This window comes from Falco punctatus (assembly GCF_963210335.1).
Source record: "Falco punctatus genome assembly, contig: scaffold_47, whole genome shotgun sequence".
Lineage (NCBI taxonomy): Eukaryota > Metazoa > Chordata > Aves > Falconiformes > Falconidae > Falco > Falco punctatus.
In genome coordinates this window covers 907,856-921,630 of record NW_027660056.1, presented here as the reverse complement: position 1 = coordinate 921,630, position 13,775 = coordinate 907,856, and positions in this window count along the sequence as shown.

Below are 13,775 nucleotides of genomic sequence, written 5' to 3'. Positions count from 1 at the left end.
CAGAGATGGGCAATCGCTGACTTTTGGAGTTGGCTGGTGACAAAATGTTCCAAACACACCCCATGCACAACTCCACCGGGGAAGGTGCCAGAAAGGAGTTCTGTTGGTAGTTCTTACACTGCCCCGGTAGCCAGCTGAAGGACACCACGAAAGTGGTTCTACCTGCTTGCTGGGCTGAGATGGGCAATCGCTGACTTTTGACTCGGCTGGTGACAAAATGTTCCAAACACACCCCATGCACAACTCCACCGGGGAAGGTGCCAGAAAGGAGTTCTGTTGGTAGTTCTTCCACTGCCCCGGTAGCCAGATGAAAGACACCACAAAAGTGGTTCTACCTGCTTGCTGGGCTGAGATGGGCAATCGCTGAATTTGGGAGTCGGCTGGTGACAAAATGTTGCAAACACACCCCATGCACAACTCCAGCGGGGAAGGTGCCAGAAAGGAGTTCTGTTGGTAGTTCTTACACTGCCCCGGTAGCCAGCTGAAAGGCACCACAAAAGTGGTTCTACCTGCTTGCTGGGCTGAGATGGGCAATCGCTGACTTTTGGAGTCGGCTGGTGAGAAAGTGTTCCAAACACACCCCATGCACAACTCCACCGGGAAAGGTGCCAGAAAGGAGTTCTGTTGGTAGTTCTTCCACTGCCCCGGTAGCCAGATGAAAGACACCACAAAAGTGGTTCTGCCTGCTTGCTGGGCTGAGATGGGCAATCGCTGACTTTTGACTCGGCTGGTGACAAAATGTTCCAAACACACCCCATGCACAACTCCACCGGGGAAGGTGCCAGAAAGGAGTTCTGTTGGTAGTTCTTCCACTGCCCCGGTAGCCAGCTGAAAGACACCAGAAAATTGGTTTTACCTGCTTGCTGGGCTGAGATGGGCAATCGCTGACTTTTGACTCGGCTGGTGACAAAATGTTCCAAACACACCCCATGCACAACTCCACCGGGGAAGGTGCCAGAAAGGAGTTCTGTTGGTAGTTCTTCCACTGCCCCGGTAGCCAGATGAAAGACACCACAAAAGTGGTTCTACCTGCTTTCTGGTCAGAGATGGGCAATCGCTGACTTTTGGAGTTGGCTGGTGACAAAATGTTCCAAACACACCCCATGCACAACTCCACCGGGGAGGGTGCCAGAAAGGAGTTCTGTTGGTAGTTCTTACACTGCCCCGGTAGCCAGCTGAAAGACACCACAAAAGTGGTTCTACCTGCTTGCTGGGCTGAGATGGGGAATCGCTGACTTTGGGAGTCGGCTGGTGACAAAATGTTGCAAACACACCCCATGCACAACTCCACCGGGGAAGGTGCCAGAAAGGAATTCCGTTGCTTGTTCTTCCACTGCCCCGGTAGCCAGCTGAAAGACACCACAAAAGTGGTTCTACCTGCTTGCTGGGCTGAGATGGGGAATCGCTGACTTTTGGAGTCGGCTGGTGACAAAATGTTCCAAACACACCCCATGCACAACTCCACCGGGGAAGGTGCCAGAAAGGAGTTCTGTTGGTAGTTCTTCCACTGCCCCGGTAGCCAGATGAAAGACACCACAAAAGTGGTTCTACCTGATTTCTGGGCTGAGATGGGCAATCGCTGACTTTTGGAGTCGGCTGGTGAGAAAGTGTTCCAAACACACCCCATGCACAACTCCAGCGGGGAAGGTGCCAGAAAGGAGTTCTGTTGGTAGTTCTTCCACTGCCCCGGTAGCCAGCTGAAGGACACCACGAAAGTGGTTCTACCTGCTTGCTGGGCTGAGATGGGCAATCGCTGACTTTTGGAGTAGGCTGGTGAGATAGTGTTGCAAACACACCCCATGCACAACTCCACCGGGGAAGGTGCCAGAAAGGAGTTCTGTTGGTAGTTCTTCCACTGCCCCGGTAGCCAGATGAAAGACACCACGAAAGTGGTTCTACCTGCTTGCTGGGCTGAGATGGGCAATCGCTGACTTTTGACTCGGCTGGTGACAAAATGTTCCAAACACACCCCATGCACAACTCCACCGGGGAAGGTGCCAGAAAGGAGTTCTGATGGTAGTTCTTCCACTGCCCCGGTAGCCAGCTGAAAGACACCAGAAAATTGGTTTTACCTGCTTGCTGGGCTGAGATGGGCAATCGCTGACTTTTGACTCGGCTGGTGACAAAATGTTCCAAACACACCCCATGCACAACTCCAGCGGGGAAGGTGCCAGAAAGGAGTTCTGTTGGTAGTTCTGACACTGCCCCGGTAGCCAGATGAAAGACACCACAAAAGTGGTTCTACCTGCTTGCTGGGCTGAGATGGGGAATCGCTGACTTTTGGAGTCGGCTGGTGACAAAATGTTCCAAACACACCCCATGCACAGCTCCACCGGGGAAAGTGCCAGAAAGGAGTTCTGGTGGTAGTTCTTCTACTGCCCCGGTAGCCAGCTGAAAGACACCACAAAAGTGGTTCTACCTGCTTGCTGGGCTGAGATGGGGAATCGCTGACTTTTGGAGTCGGCTGGTGACAAAACGTTCCAAACACACCCCATGCACAGCTCCACCAGGGAAAGTGCCAGAAAGGAGTTCTGGTGGTAGTTCTTCTACTGCCCCGGTAGCCAGCTGAAAGACACCACAAAAGTGGTTCTACCTGCTTGCTGGGCTGAGATGGGCAATCGCTACTTTTGGAGTCGGCTGGTGACAAAATGTTCCAAACACACCCCATGCACAACTCCACCGGGGAAGGTGCCAGAAAGGAGTTCTGTTGGTAGTTCTTCCACTGCCCCGGTAGCCAGCTGAAAGACACCACAAAAGTGGTTCTACCTGCTTGCTGGGCTGAGATGGGGAATCGCTGATTTTTGACTCGGCTGGTTACAAAATGTTCCAAACACACCCCATGCACAACTCCAGCGGGGAAGGTGCCAGAAAGAAGTTCTGTTGGTAGTTCTTCCACTGCCCCGGTAGCCAGCTGAAAGACTCCAGAAAATTGGTTTTACCTGATTGCTGGGCTGAGATGGGCAATCGCTGACTTTTGGAGTCGGCTGGTGACAAAATGTTCCAAAGTCACCCCATGCACAACTCCACCGGGGAAGGTGCCAGAAAGGAATTCCGTTGCTTGTTCTTCCACTGCCCCGGTAGCCAGATGAAAGACACCACGAAAGTGGTTCTACCTGCTTGCTGGGCTGAGATGGGCATCTCTGACTTTTGGAGTCGGCTGGTGACAAAATGTTCCAAACACACCCCATGCACAACTCCACCAGGGAAGGTGCCAGAAAGGAGTTCTGTTGGTAGTTCTTCCACTGCCCCGGAAGCCAGCTGAAAGACACCACAAAAGTGGTTCTACCTGCTTGCTGGGCTGAGATGGGGAATCGCTGACTTTTGTAGTAGACTGGTGAGAAAGTGTTCCAAACACACCCCATGCACAACTCCAGCGGGGAAGGTGCCAGAAAGGAATTCCGTTGCTTGTTCTTCCACTGCCCCGGTAGCCAGCTGAAAGACACCACAAAAGTGGTTCTACCTGCTAACTGGTATGAGATGGGGAATCGCAGACCTTTGGAGTCGGCTGCTGACAAAATGTTCCAAACACACGCCATGCACAACTCCACCGGGGAAGGTGCCAGAAAGGAGTTCTGTTGGTAGTTCTTCCACTGCCCCGGTAGCCAGCTGAAAGGCACCACAAAAGTGGTTCTACCTGCTTGCTGGGCTGAGATGGGCAATCGCTGACTTTTGGAGTCGGCTGGTGAGAAAGTGTTCCAAACACACCCCATGCACAACTCCACCGGGGAAGGTGCCAGAAAGGAGTTCTGTTGGTAGTTCTTCCACTGCCCCGGTAGCCAGCTGAAAGACACCACAAAAGTGGTTCTACCTGCTTTCTAGGCTGAGATGGGGAATCGCTGACTTTTGGAGTCGGCTGGTGAGAAAGTGTTGCAAACACACCCCTGCACAACTCCACCGGGGAAGGTGCCAGAAAGGAGTTCTGTTGGTAGTTCTTACACTGCCGCGGTAGCCAGCTGAAAGACACCACAAAAGTGGTTCTACCTGCTTGCTGGGCTGAGATGGGCAATCGCTGACTTTTGGAGTCGGCTGGTGACAAAATGTTCCAAAGTCACCCCATGCACAACTCCACCGGGGAAGGTGCCAGAAAGGAGTTCTGTTGGTAGTTCTGACACTGCCCCGGTAGCCAGATGAAAGACACCACAAAAGTGGTTCTACCTGCTTTCTGGTCAGAGATGGGCAATCGCTGACTTTTGGAGTTGGCTGGTGACAAAATGTTCCAAACACACCCCATGCACAACTCCCCCGGGGAAGGTGCCAGAATGGAGTTCTGTTGGTAGTTCTTACACTGCCCCGGTAGCCAGCTGAAGGACACCACGAAAGTGGTTCTACCTGCTTGCTGGGCTGACATGGGCAATCGCTGACTTTTGACTCGGCTGGTGACAAAATGTTCCAAACACACCCCATGAACAACTCCACCGGGGAAGGTGCCAGAAAGGAGTTCTGTTGGTAGTTCTTACACTGCCCCGGTAGCCAGCTGAAAGACACCACAAAAGTGGTTCTACCTGCTTGCTGGGCTGAGATGGGGAATCGCTGACTTTGGGAGTCGGCTGGTGACAAAATGTTCCAAACACACCCCATGCACAGCTCCACCAGGGAAAGTGCCAGAAAGGAGTTCTGGTAGTAGTTCTTCTACTGCCCCGGTAGCCAGCTGAAAGACACCACAAAAGTGGTTCTACCTGCTTGCTGGGCTGAGATGGGCAATCGCTGACTTTTGACTCGGCTGGTGACAAAATGTTCCAAACACACCCCATGCACAACTCCAGCGGGGAAGGTGCCAGAAAGGAGTTCTGTTGGTAGTTCTTACACTGCCCCGGTAGCCAGCTGAAAGACATCACAAAAGTGGTTCTACCTGCTTGCTGGGCTGAGATGGGCAATCGCTGACTTTTGGAGTCGGCTGGTGAAAAAGTGTTCCAAACACACCCCATGAACAACTCCAGCGGGGAAGGTGCCAGAAAGGAGTTCTGTTGGTAGTTCTTCCACTGCCCCGGTAGCCAGCTGAAGGACACCACGAAAGTGGTTCTACCTGCTTGCTGGGCTGAGATGGGGAATCGCTGCCTTTTGGAGTCGGCTGGTGACAAAATGTTCCAAACACACCCCATGCACAACTCCAGCGGGGAAGGTGCCAGAAAGGAATTCCGTTGCTTGTTCTTCCACTGCCCCGGTAGCCAGCTGAAAGACACCACGAAAGTGGTTCTACCTGCTTTCTGGGCTCATATGGGCATCGCTGACTTTTGGAGTCGGCTGGTGACAAAATGTTCCAAACACACCCCATGCACAACTCCACCGGGGAAGGTGCCAGAAAGGAGTTCTGTTGGTAGTTCTTCCACTGCCCCGGTAGCCAGCTGAAAGACACCAGAAAATTGGTTTTACCTGCTTGCTGGGCTGAGATGGGCAATCGCTGACTTTTGACTCGGCTGGTGACAAAATGTTCCAAACACACCCCATGCACAACTCCACCGGGGAAGGTGCCAGAAAGGAGTTCTGTTGGTAGTTCTGACACTGCCCCGGTAGCCAGATGAAAGACACCACAAAAGTGGTTCTACCTGCTTTCTGGTCAGAGATGGGCAATCGCTGACTTTTGGAGTTGGCTGGTGACAAAATGTTCCAAACACACCCCATGCACAACTCCACCGGGGAAGGTGCCAGAAAGGAGTTCTGTTGGTAGTTCTTACACTGCCCCGGTAGCCAGCTGAAGGACACCACGAAAGTGGTTCTACCTGCTTGCTGGGCTGAGATGGGCAATCGCTGACTTTTGACTCGGCTGGTGACAAAATGTTCCAAACACACCCCATGCACAACTCCACCGGGGAAGGTGCCAGAAAGGAGTTCTGGTGGTAGTTCTGACACTGCCCCGGTAGCCAGATGAAAGACACCACAAAAGTGGTTCTACCTGCTTTCTGGTCAGAGATGGGCAATCACTGACTTTTGGAGTTGGCTGGTGATAAAATGTTCCAAATACACCCCATGCACAACTCCACCGGGGAGGGTGCCAGAAAGGAGTTCTGTTGGTAGTTCTTACACTGCCCCGGTAGCCAGCTGAAGGACACCACGAAAGTGGTTCTACCTGCTTGCTGGGCTGAGATGGGCAATCGCTGACTTTTGACTCGGCTGGTGACAAAATGTTCCAAACACACCCCATGAACAACTCCACCGGGGAAGGTGCCAGAAAGGAGTTTTGTTGGTAGTTCTTCCACTGCCCCGGTAGCCAGATGAAAGACACCACAAAAGTGGTTCTACCTGCTTGCTGGGCTGAGATGGGGAATCGCTGCCTTTTGGAGTCGGCTGGTGACAAAATGTTCCAAACACACCCCATGCACAACTCCACCGGGGAAGGTGCCAGAAAGGAATTCCGTTGCTTGTTCTTCCACTGCCCCGGTAGCCAGCTGAAAGACACCACGAAAGTGGTTCTACCTGCTTTCTGGGCTGAGATGGGCATCGCTGACTTTTGGAGTAGGCTGGTGACAAAATGTTCCAAACACACCCCATGCACAACTCCACCGGGGAAGGTGCCAGAAAGGAGTTCTGTTGGTAGTTCTTACACTGCCCCGGTAGCCAGATGAAAGACACCACAAAAGTTGTTCTACCTGCTTGCTGGGCTGAGATGGGCAATCGCTGCCTTTTGGAGTCGGCTGGTGACAAAATGTTCCAAACACACCCCATGGACAACTCCAGCGGGGAAGGTGCCAGAAAGGAGTTCTGGTGGTAGTTCTTCCACTGCCCCGGTAGCCAGCTGAAAGACACCACAAAAGTGGTTCTACATGCTTGCTGGGCTGAGATGGGGAATCGCTGACTTTTGGAGTAGGCTGGTGAGAAAGTGTTGCAAACACACCCCATGCACAACTCCACCGGGGAAGGTGCCAGAAAGGAGTTCTGTTGGTAGTTCTTCCACTGCCCCGGTAGCCAGATGAAAGACACCACAAAAGTGGTTCTACCTGCTTGCTGGGCTGAGATGGGCAATCGCTGACTTTTGGAGTCGGCTGGTGACAAAATGTTCCAAACACACGCCATGCACAACTCCACCGGGGAAGGTGCCAGAAAGGAGTTCTGGTGGTAGTTCTTCCACTGCCCCGGTAGCCAGCTGAAAGACACCACAAAAGTGGTTCTACCTGCTTGCTGGGCTGAGATGGGGAATCGCTGACTTTTGGAGTCGGCTGGTGACAAAATGTTCCAAACACACCCCATGCACAACTCCAGCGGGGAAGGTGCCAGAAAGGAGTTCTGATGGTAGTTCTTCCACTGCCCCGGTAGCCAGCTGAAAGACACTACAAAAGTGGTTCTACCTGCTTGCTGGGCTGAGATGGGCAATCGCTGACTTTTGGAATCGGCTGGTGACAAAATGTTCCAAACACACCCCATGCACAACTCCACCGGGGAAGGTGCCAGAAAGGAGTTCTGTTGGTAGTTCTTCCACTGCCCCGGTAGCCAGCTGAAAGACACCACAAAAGTGGTTCTACCTGCTTGCTGGGCTGAGATGGGGAATCGCTGACTTTTGGAGTAGGCTGGTGAGATAGTGTTGCAAACACACCCCATGCACAACTCCACCGGGGAAGGTGCCAGAAAGGAGTTCTTTTTGTAGATCTTACACTGCCCCGGTAGCCAGCTGATAGACACCACACAAGTTGTTCTACCTGTTTTCTGGGCTGAGATGGGGAATCGCTAACTTTTGGAGTCGGCTGGTGACAAAATGTTCCAAACACACCCCATGCACAACTCCCCCGGGGAAGGTGCCAGGAAGGAGTTCTGTTGGTAGTTCTTCCACTGCCCCGGTAGCCAGCTGAAAGACACCACAAAAGTTGTTCTCCCTGCTTTCTGGGCTGAGGTGGGAAATCGCAAACCTTCGTAGTAGACTGGTGAGAAAGTGTTCCAAACACACCCCATGCACAACTCCTCGGGAAGGTGCCAGAAAGGAGTTCTCTTGCTTGTTCTTCCACTGCCCCGGTAGCCAGCTGAAAGACACCACTAAAGTGATTCTACCTGTTTTCTGGGCTGAGATTGGGAATCGCTGACTTTTGGAGTCGGCTGGTGACAAAATGTTCGAAACACACCCCATGCACAACTCCACCGGGGAAGGTGCCAGAAAGGAGTTCTGTTGGTAGTTCTTCCACTGCCCCGGTAGCCAGCTGAAAGACACCACAAAAGTGGTTCTACCTGCTTTCTGGGCTGAGATGGGGAATCGCTGACTTTTGTAGTAGACTGGTGAGAAAGTGTTCCAAACAACCCCATGCACAACTCCAGCGGGGAAGGTGCCAGAAAGGAATTCCATTGCTGGTTCTTCCACTGCCCCGGTAGCCAGCTGAAAGACACCACAAAAGTGGTTCTACCTGCTAACTGGTATGAGATGGGGAATCGCAGACCTTAGGAGTCGTCTGCTGACAAAATGTTCCAAACACACCCCATGCACAACTCCACCGGGGAAGGTGCCAGAAAGGAGTTCTGTTGGTAGTTCTTCCACTGCCCCGGTAGCCAGCTGAAAGGCACCACAAAAGTGGTTCTACCTGCTTGCTGGGCTGAGATGGGCAATCGCTGACTTTTGGACTCGGCTGGTGAGAAAGTGTTCCAAACACACCCCATGCACAACTCCACCGGGGAAGGTGCCAGAAAGGAGTTCGGTTGGTAGTTCTTCCACTGCCCCGGTAGCCAGCTGAAAGACACCACAAAAGTGGTTCTACCTGCTTGCTGGGCTGAGATGGGCAATCGCTGACTTTTGACTCGGCTGGTGACAAAATGTTCCAAACACACCCCATGCACAACTCCACCGGGGAAGGTGCCAGAAAGGAGTTCTGTTGGTAGTTCTTCCACTGCCCCGGTAGCCAGCTGAAGGACACCACAAAAGTGGTTCTACCTGCTTGCTGGGCTGAGATGGGGAATCGCTGACTTTTGGAGTAGGCTGGTGACAAAATGTTCCAAACACACCCCATGCACAACTCCACCGGGGAAGGTGCCAGAAAGGAGTTCTGTTGGTAGTTCTTCCACTGCCCCGGTAGCCAGCTGAAAGACACCACAAAAGTGGTTCTACCTGCTAACTGGTATGAGATGGGGAATCGCTGACTTTTGGAGTCGGCTGGTGACAAAATGTTCCAAACACACCCCATGCACAACTCCACCGGGGAAGGTGCCAGAAAGGAGTTCTGTTGGTAGTTCTTCCACTGCCCCGGTAGCCAGCTGAAAGGCACCACAAAAGTGGTTCTACCTGCTTTCTGGTCAGAGATGGGCAATCGCTGACTTTTGGAGTAGGCTGGTGACAAAATGTTCCAAACACACCCCATGCACAACTCCACCGGGGAAGGTGCCAGAAAGGAGTTCTGTTGGTAGTTCTTCCACTGCCCCGGTAGCCAGCTGAAAGACACCACGAAAGTGGTTCTACCTGCTTGCTGGGCTGAGATGGGCAATCGCTGAATTTGGGAGTCGGCTGGTGACAAAATGTTCCAAAGACACCCCATGCACAACTCCACCAGGGAAGGTGCCAGAAAGGAGTTCTGTAGGTAGTTCTTCCACTGCCCCGGTAGCCAGATGAAAGACACCACAAAAGTGGTTCTACCTGCTTTCTGGGCTGAGATGGGCATCGCTGACTTTTGGAGTCGGCTGGTGACAAAATGTTCCAAACACACCCCATGCACAGCTCCACCGGGGAAGGTGCCAGAAAGGAGTTCTGTTGGTAGTTCTTACACTGCCCCGGTAGCCAGATGAAAGACACCACAAAAGTTGTTCTACCTGCTTGCTGGGCTGAGATGGGCAATCGCTGACTTTTGGAGTCGGCTGGTGAGAAAGTGTTCCAAACACACCCCATGCACAACTCCACCGGGGAAGGTGCCAGAAAGGAATTCTGTTGGTAGTTCTTCCACTGCCCCGGTAGCCAGCTGAAGGACACCACGAAAGTGGTTCTACCTGCTTGCTGGGCTGAGATGGGCAATCGCTGACTTTTGGAGTCGGCTGGTGACAAAATGTTCCAAACACACCCCATGCACAACTCCACCGGGGAAGGTGCCAGTGCAGCGAATGAAGAGACGGGACGCAGCTTGATGCAAGCAAATGTCATTTTATTGTACAGAAGCACGAGGTTTTATAGACTTTCAGAAGCTGCGCGTTTTAAACAGATTGGTTCTTGAAGCTAAGCCTTGCATACTAGGCAATCCCTGATTGGTGGTTAACTACCATCAATTAACTGCAAGGTGTTATCTTTCCTTGGCGCCATCCGTCTCCCACTCCCCTGTGCTCTGTAAACATGCCTCATCATGTTAATTGTTGTGTCTATTCACACTCCTCGTCCTCCCAGGGTTCGTGACCTACAAGCTCGAGCACATTCCCCTCAGCTAACTGATTGCCATGCACGGTCCTAGTTTGCAGACCGCTCCTGCATCCCCCCTTCCTGTTGCACAAAAAGAACCTTTGAAACCGAACGAGTAAAAACAAGGTATAAGTAATAGAACAAATAAAAAAGCAACTAAGACATATTATCAGTGTCAAAATAACCCACCGTCTCTGTTCCGTACAATTTTACAGTTTCCCCTTTTTGTTTTTGAACAGCTAGTACCAGGTTTGCCATGTTCTGCAGGGCCCTTGCAAACATGACAGCAACCAAGGTAATAGCAAACAAACAATACTGCCAATTGATTGAATGGATGCCAAAAAAGGCTGACATTTTCTCAGATTTTGACAACATGTTGTTGCCATGGGGCGCCTAAAATCCACGCAGCACATACCATCAAAATCCTCACAGCCATGTCCTTGAACCAACAACAAAAAGCAGTGGCAATTTTGACCCACATTCTTAACTGCCTACCAAACAAGGTGATTTAACTCTTTAATGCTTTCCCTGCTGTTACTCTGGATAAGAGAAGAACCGCTGCGACACGTTCCCATCATAGCCTCCTACTACATATAGCATCTACAGAAAGACAATTATCGACATTCAAAGTGTAAACAGTATCATCTTTTGGATTAACATTATACGTAGGTGGAAGGGCACACCAAACAAGAACTGGTTCAGTCAAAAAGTTCGAAACATAGCATGCCTTCTCTGAACATACCTCTGGGGTCATTCCCTTCATTCCCTCTCTTTTTTATGCAAAGAGAAACACTTTTACCGTAACAAAGAAGCCCCTATTTACATCTCTGAGCCAGGACACAAACCGCAGCTGTATGCGCCACCAGGCTCAGGGCAGAAATCATTCATGCAGTTACACAGCTATATATCACTACAAGCATGCAGACACCTATTAAACACTAGATAACCATGTTTATCTTTCCTATTCTCCTTCACAATACCTAGCTGTTCTCTCATCTCTTGTTAGGTCAGCCATTCCCCATTTTCCTCTCCTGTATATCTCTTCAGACATTCTCTATCCTCCCCTTTATTGCTTGTTAGTTGCAAGGAGGCAAAGGGTGTATGTAGCTGGGTGACCATGACCTGCTTTACGTTACAATCAACTAAACACTGAATACAGGAAAAAAAAAGCATGGGAGACATAAGGCAAACATCAATAAGGTGGTTAAAGATAATTATAATAAATCCTGTAATACTTTTGAGTCATGGCCCAAAGTTTCCCAGCCGTGAGAAGAGACCAAAGGCATCCCGCCCCTGGCTCTGTTGCAGATCTTTGTTTTAAGGCTTTTGAGTTTTGTATACTTTTGTAAATTAATTCACAGTGGTCACTCAGATTCACGTAACACATCCTATCAAAGTCTTCACACTTGTGTCCCTGTGCTAATAATAAAAATCAATAGCAACTCGGTTCTGTAGCAACATATGATGGACAGAATCAACATCTGTTAATAAGCCAGAAAAAAAAAGAACAGTATTTGTAGTATTACTTTGTTTAGCAAGCTAGCAGCCTAATTTACTAAGCAAGTTAAAAGCGTGTACTGTTCTTACAGAAGAGATTAGAGAAGCAAAAATCTGTTATGCTGCATTCCAGAACTCAGCCTGAGAATTACAGTCTTCTCCGAGTTCTGCGTTACAATCATTTGACACATGTTGGGGTTGCGATTGTGAAAGTTGCCCATTTACAATTTTCATTGGCATTATCACAGCTAGTTGTTTTAAAAGCAACCCTTGAGCTTCCTGATGTTCGACTTGTTGCAAAATATTCTGAAGCCAATCAATCAAGCTAGTATTACAGTTAGTGACTCTCTAGGACCCTGCAAGACTGTGGCAAGACTCCCGCATCCGGACTGCCTTAATAGCCGTCTCATTCATTTGCAAACAGTTGTCCCTGGGATACCTTGCCTGAGTCACAGAATCGGCGCAATTAATTTTCTCCAGCCAACTGCTCATAGTTAACAGCAATTCCCCGATTAAGGTTTTCAATCAAGGCCACTATACATAGCTCACAAAAATCAGATAACCACATCATATACTGTATCAGTTAGTACCACACAAAGCAATAACTTCCAATCATGCAGTGTGAGCGTATAAGGCTCTGCCATCACTTCAAGAAGGGACATAGCAAATGTATTATGAATCCTCCCTTCCCGCACTGCTTTGCTTAACTCTTTAACAGCCTCGTATTGCACAGGCTGCCACTCTGGAGGTTGATTTGTCTGACAAAATACTGAACATGCCATAGCGACTCCCAAAACCCATCACTGAAGTGTTTCCCACTTGCATTCCTGTCACCAATCCCTCAGACTCCCTTTCACCCTCCCCAAAAATACAATCAATGCATCAGGAGAGACAAGGGGGTGGGGGAAAGGTCTAGCCCCTTTTCCAGATCTATAGGACCTGGATCAAAAGGTTTATCAGTGTCAATAAAATCATTGTCCGAGTTGCCCTGTTCCCGTGCTTGGTCCTGTGTTGTGAGGGTCACTGCAATCAGTGACAGAAGCTTTGGGGGCAGAGGAGGTGTGGACAGAATCGCCATCGCTGACGGCGTCTTGAGAAGAGTCGCGCTGTCAGTGGAATTTACAGCTTCCTCTGGTTTAGCACCGTTAGTAGAATTAGTCCACACTTGGCAAAGGGTAGTCAGAATTTGCCACCAAGGTGCTAAATGCATTCCCGACACGGAGTTCCCCTCCGCGGCAGCATCATACAATCGGCTGCTGTATGTACACACTTTCATTCTTTCAAAGTCTCTAAAGTTTTTTGGCTGCTCACCTGTCTCGATGCATACAGGTGTTACCCTCGGGGTTTAGGTTGCCCGCCTGGTCCAGACAGCAAGACGACCGTTCAGCCAAGCCGTCTCCTCCGGAACACAGCCCTCTTCACGAGCTGTCTTTTTTATCGACCAGCTCCGTCCTTATTCTTCCAAGGCTTCGGAACACCACCATAGGGGTCACCATTTGAGGAAACTGAGGCACGGACTCCCTGACCTGACTAGAAGACCCTTCATGAGTCCATATACGTCTCTTTCTGGGGACGAAGCCTGATTCCCCATTACGGATTTCCCACAGCTCACCTCTCAGCTCCGGAGGGATTTCTGGCCGGCTCCTGCTTCCTTTCAGCAGATCATTCAAAGTTCTGTGGGACGCGCTGCATGTCGCTCAGTCAGGCGATTCGAGAGCCCTTCACGTTAGATCCTTAAACGCATCACGTCGGGGTCACCAATTTGCGGCGAATGAAGAGACGGGACGCAGCTTGATGCAAGCAAATGTCAATTTATTGTACAGAAGCACGAGGTTTTATAGACTTTCAGAAGCTGCGCGTTTTAAACAGATTGGTTCTTGAAGCTAAGCCTTGCATACTAGGCAATCCCTGATTGGTGGTTAACTACCATCAATTAACTGCAAGGTGTTATCTTTCCTTGGCGCCATCCGTCTCCCACTCCCCTGTGCTCTGT